This window comes from Mobula hypostoma, chromosome 18 (genome assembly GCF_963921235.1).
Source record: "Mobula hypostoma chromosome 18, sMobHyp1.1, whole genome shotgun sequence".
Classification (NCBI taxonomy): domain Eukaryota; kingdom Metazoa; phylum Chordata; class Chondrichthyes; order Myliobatiformes; family Myliobatidae; genus Mobula; species Mobula hypostoma.
Window position 1 is genome coordinate 57,230,882 of NC_086114.1, and position 6,000 is coordinate 57,236,881.

Genomic DNA, 6,000 nt, shown 5'->3' on the forward strand with positions numbered 1-6,000 from the left:
AGCAACCAGTCTGTCAATATTCTGAATTGTGTCTCTTTTCGTTAATCTCTCTCCTCTCTCATTAACATTTTGAACATTTCTCCATTGTCTCCCTTATCTCTCTCTCATTAGCAACAATCTTCTGATAACTTGGTTTGTCGTCACAGTATGTACACTATTTGGGGGTCAAATGACTGATGTCTACGTGATATAATACTAATCAGGAAAAGAGTGAACTGAAAGGAAAGAAGCTGTCAGACGATTCTACTATCATTAAATTATGTTGAAAATTACATTCTAAAACCCTTACACAAGATGAGAAATGTCTGATTGCACTGGTAAACAAAGAAAGACCACGACATGATTTCTTGGCTGTTGTTGAAATTAAATTTAATTTCTACAGATTTCATTTCATGGGCAAAAAAAAGATGAGGAGATTGCATGTCCTCTCTTCAGTGAGGCTGACGTCCAAAGGGTTTAATTCTCTGTTTTACTGAGGAAGGTTAAGTAAAGTGGCCTCTGTGTCCACACTGACTGTTTGTCTCTGATAACAAGGTCAGCTGTTAATATTTAAGAGTGTATTTTTTTCAATATCTTATCACATTCCTTGTATAAGCCAAATACAATCAGTGGCATCCTTTCACGGCTCTGTGAAATTAGTCAAACTTTTCCCTGTAGTTTGACCAATGTTCTAAGGCTTTTTCACCTGGCCTCCTGTTTCCAGCCTGTCTCCCTCATCACAAGTTGCTTCACCTCTTGTTCAACCATTCGAACCGTCCTCAGGAACCAAGCCTCGGTCTTGAGGACCTTGCGTTTGAAGTGAAATCCTTCTGTTTTACCTCTGTAATTTCAGAGAGATAATAGTTCCCCCAATTCTCATACATTGTGCCGCTTAGATATGGGCAGCTGACAATATCTGAGTGTGGGCACTTCTTCACTTTCACTCTCCTGCTGGTCTCCCTACACCACCTGACTAGGTCATACTGAACAGACGTGAACCAGTTAATGTGGAACGATGCGGACCTTGCGCTCAACATCAGTAACACCAAAGAGCTGAATGTCAACTTCAAAAAGTTCTTCGGCTTCTAACCGCTAAATGAAATGTACCAAGTTATAAAATAGCCGACTTGATTTCGAAAGCTAATTTGCTTAACAACGGGATAATGACCATCAACAAGAGCTGCGAGAAATAAAATAACAATCCAGACCAGGCAAGACATAACACTTGTAAAAGCTGCCGAAGGGTTTCGGCCAGACACGCCGGCAGCTTGAGAAAATGGGGGGGAAAACTCTGAGCAGGGTCAGAATAACAAGAACGAACGCAATTAGAACACAAATAAGTTAATTTTAATTTAAAGCGATCATAATGTTGCTAAACTGTATTGATTACGATTTGGCAAATTGGTTCAAGGTCTCTATAGTTACTCACAGTTCATTCCCACATTGTCTGATCACTGCTTTTTCAATCCTCCCAATTTACTTACGCAATGAATTTCCGCTAACACTCTCTAGTCTGTTTTTTAAAATCTTCCCAACTTTATCAAGATTCCAAGACGACCTTCAACTGCCAAACTGTGCTTCCTTTCTCCTTTGCTATTTACTCAGAGAGCGTCCCGTCCTGCTGTCGCTTACCACAGCATAGAGAACTTTTAAATAATGAAATGCTAAGATTTATCTTTGCAAACATCGCTGCCTTTCATGTAATCAATCCTGTCATATTTTGATGAGTTATAATCTTATTTTGTTTTCTGGGTAAGTTAACACTGTTACCAGTTTGATTTTGGCTGCCTTTAATGTTTCGATATCCGTGTATCTGTCCGAGTTTCCTCTCCTGTGTTGGAGTCTTACTGCAGCCCCGTTTATGCCTCGAGCCTGCCAAATCGAGAAAGGACCGGCTCAGCACTTCATTCCTATTGCAGCTGTTACGTACCCCGTAACTGGGTTGCCAAACCAGCAGAAATGGATCACTCAGTTGGAGTCTGGATTTCTAGAACTAAGAAAGTTTTATTAAAGAAACAAGCAACACAGTACTCTAATCAAAAGGATAATAAATGCAACAGTTCAGCAATGATAAACACACATGTACACAGAATTAAGATAACAGGATCAATCAAGCTCTATCGTTATCTAGGGGTAAATGACCAGTTTCAAAGTGACGCAAAGTTCAGTTCAATTTAGTTCAGTTCAGTTCGCAGTAATCGCTGCCGTGGGAGATGGACAGTGGGGGGAAGGAGAGAGAGAGCAAAACGAATGAATATTCAAACTACTTCCACACAGACCTTCGATATTCTTCGCAGTCAGCTTTCCGACCGTGACCCCTCTGTTTCCAGATACGATCGTTTCTCTGCGGTGAACCTGGCACCCAGGCAAGGGTGGACACACACCAGGTTCCCGCCGATCGTGCCTTTCCACCCTGTGCGTCTATGGCTTGATCCCGCGACCAGCCGTCCAAAACTTCCCACCGACTTGTGGGAGATGCACCGCTTCCAGGGTCTCGTTACCTCGGGGTGTCGTGTGTGTCGCCTGAGCGAACCTGTCCCTTTTTATCCCCCTGCTGGGGTATCGCCTGTCCATCACTTCAAACAGTTTAGGGTTCAAAGGGGGAGCCGATCTTGACAGCTCTCCTTCCGTTAAACTCTCCCGTCCCTTCATTAACATCTCCAAATGCTGCACCATTGTTTTCCTTATCTCTCTTTCTCCTGAAGACAGGTGGCAGACCAACTGCTGATCCCACTGGTGCCAGCACAGGACAGCTAACATCTTAATCTATGTGTATTCTCGTCACACAACCAACTGAATTCCTCTTTTACAAATAAATCCTTCAGCTGAAAAAAGGCCCTAGTGTTTTCCTAGCGTAACTGTAGTCGGGCTTCCGCCCAGGTACAGGTATCGATTATAACCGCCGTTTCGAAGACAAACTTTGCCATCTTCATTTCTGATCCCTGATGAAGATGGCAAGGTTTGTCATTGAAACGTCGATTATACTCCGATTCTACACCCGTACCCGGCTGGAGGCCTGAGAAGAGTTTATTCATTAAACATTCAGCAGTCTGTTCAATTTACCATTTCTCTCAGTGGGACCAATTTCTTTATCCACTGCAATCCTCTTGTTTGCAACAACAGAACCTATCCTTTGCCTACTGTCTCTGGCACCGGGTCGACATCACACCTTTTAGCTGGCATGAACACTGATCCAGAATATGTTTCAAACTCCCTCCTTAATCAATCTGAATAATTACAGTACTGACGTTCGAGAACATCCGGGTCACAACTGAACATCTTCCAAACAATTCCGAAATGAAGCTCCTCTAGTTTAAGTAATGCTCGATTTACAGTTCCGACCACTGGTCACGCAGTCACTTTCTGGTATGACCATTTCCCTCTAACTAGATCTTGGAATAAACCCTTTCCTTTTTCGCAAGCTGAGCTGTAAAGAACAATGTCAGAGAGATCGATAAAAACTCAAGTTTATTGTGAACACAGAATCATCATATTTATGTAGAAAAGTCATTTTGTTGTCGCCCTGCTGATCAAAACGAGATTAAAGTTACAAAGATAGACCTTACTTTGTAGTCGCAACTCCCATGTGCTGTTTTACACCGGAGTATTTTCTACAAACTGGAGGAGGTCCGGGAATTTGCTTATTTGGCTTCAATCCAAAATGAAGTCACAAGAATTCTACACTCCAACTGACATTATTTAACCATCTGTTGCGGGGGAACAGCAGACTGTCACGGTGGACGCTGGCAACGACTGAACCCAGGTGTGGAGGGACGGCAGACTCCGTCGCGGTCAGCACTGGCACCCAGCAGACTCCCAGGGAGAGACGGAAACGGGAGGTTCTACAACAGGAATTCCAACAGAGCATCGCTGGCACAACCAAGTGACGCTGCGAGACGAATCATTCTGAACACGTAATGACTCCGCGACCCGCGCTGATTGAAATTCCGAATTAAATGATGACAGAGTGAGGGAAACAGGTGCCAGTGATACGATTAAACAGAACGCACAGGGGTTTAACGCCGCAGACCCTGAGAGCCATTGTCTACATAGCTGGCACAAGAATATTCCCGGTTACAGGAAGGCGGGGTCGATTTTATACGTGTGCAGAAAACAAACAAGTGAAACTTAATCCAATCAATTGTCCGATGATGTATTTGGGGAGGTGGAAAAAGGTGTGCGAGTGTTAGCTAGATGTGAGAGACTGAAGTGTATGAACGAGGAGATCAGAGTCATGCAGTGTGGAGGTAGACCCCAGAGCCCAATGAGCCTGTGCCGATCACCATTCAGACAATCCCACTGCATTGAGACACCCATTAGATTGCACTACCACACACACTAGAGGCAATTTACAGTGCCCAATACACCTACTGACCAGCACACTTCAGGGATGTGAGATTTAACTAGGGTGTCCAGGGAAACCCACACAATCACTGGGTGAGGGTGCAAATTCCACCCTGGTATCACTGGAGGTGGGGATCAGTCCTGGTCTCTGGAGCACGAGGGCAGAGGCACTATTAGCTTTGCCGCTGGCTGCCCGCAGTGCAGATCTTTAAAGCTGGCAAGATAGATCAATAAAGCATAGAGTAGTGAGGTCAGCATGAAACTGCTCACGACAGTAGTCAGGTTGCACCTGGAGTATAGCACTTGGGTCAGATTACCAAAATGCATTCAGGTTTACCCCTCTTAGCTATGACAAAAGTCTTTTCACTCCATTCCAAAACACAGAACAGCCCTTCGTAAGGGGGCCTAAGGGGACATTGGTGAGCGTCATGGCCGACGAAAACAAGCGAGGCGGAATGTAGGTCAACAGGAGCCCAAGAGAGCTGTACGCCATGATGGGACATAAGACCATGTGAAGAGGAATTGAATTTACTGAGGAGGGTGGAACGCCTCTGAGAGGCTGACCAGGCAGTCATGGTGTCAGGAATAAAATCACCAGGCACTCATAATGGCTGCCAAAACTACCGCGCCTTCTGCGAGGATGCGATGGCCGAGACAGTCAATGGTTGACAATCCAAAATGGCATTTAGCAGGGTTAATAATCAAACCGTGTTGGCTTTAGCGCCCAAAAAGTGTGCGAGATGAGATACATATTCAGATTTGGACTCATTGGCAACAAGTATGTCATCCAGTTAAACAAAAAAAAACCCAAAGTCTTTTAATACAGAATCCATTGGCCATTGGAAAGTCTGTGCTGCATTTTCAGCCCAAAAGGCGAGTGCAGAAACTGAAGGCACCAAATGGGTTTATCACAGCCGTTTTGGGAATGACCTCCAAGCACACTTTGGAAAAATTAACTTTCCGGCTAAACATGCCAAAAAGTTTAGGATGTGTAGGACTAGGTAACGATTGGTGATGGTGGCTTTTTCAGGCGTCGCTAATCATCACATGGTCAGCAACCACCATCGTTCGTTGGGACTATATGGAGGGGCGAAGCCCAGGCGGTGTCATGGTCCAGTCCGTGATGTCCACATTCCGGTTTACAGTCTGGTCCATCGATTCCTTATTCCAGGTTTTCCTGTTTTCCCTTGTTCCATTGAGTGCCTTAATTGAGGCACCTGATTCTCGTTTTGGGCTGGCACATAAATACCTCTCAAACCAAGGACTCCCTGCTGGACTGTACTGTTTCCTTCCCCTTCCTTCTGAAGCCTTGCCTTCATCCCTGTCAAGTTCAACTGCCAGAGTGAGACCAGAGCGAGACCAGAGCCTTGCCACGCCAAGATAAGCAACTATCTATCTTTGAGTTTGGAACAATCTCTTTGTGTCCCTGTGTTTAATGTCCGTGTCAAAGAAGGGTCCTGGCCCTAGGTCCTGTTCCCAAGGATGGGTCCCGGCTCTGTGTTCTGTGCTCCTGTGTTCCAAGTTCCAGGCGCCATGTTCCAGCCCTGTCCAAGTCTGAGCTTTGTGTCCTCATCCAGCCCAGGAGTTCCTCACCCAGCCCAGTGCTGGAGATTCCTCATCCTGTGCTGGATCATCCCCATCCAGATCATCCCCATATGAATCCTCGGCAGTTTACCT

The 6,000-nt window shown here is 45.2% G+C and overlaps 1 protein-coding gene across 1 annotated transcript in view; it reads right to left on the reverse strand.

The window, feature by feature from the left end:
- LOC134358568 (hydroxylysine kinase-like) overlaps nt 1-4,016 on the reverse strand; it is a 46,469-nt gene extending 42,453 nt beyond the window's left edge. The window contains exon 1 of the mRNA XM_063070940.1: nt 3,546-4,016. The gene's annotated coding sequence lies outside the window, so the exon portion shown is untranslated. The remainder of the gene's footprint in view (nt 1-3,545) is intronic.
- Between the last annotated feature and the right edge of the window lie 1,984 nt (nt 4,017-6,000).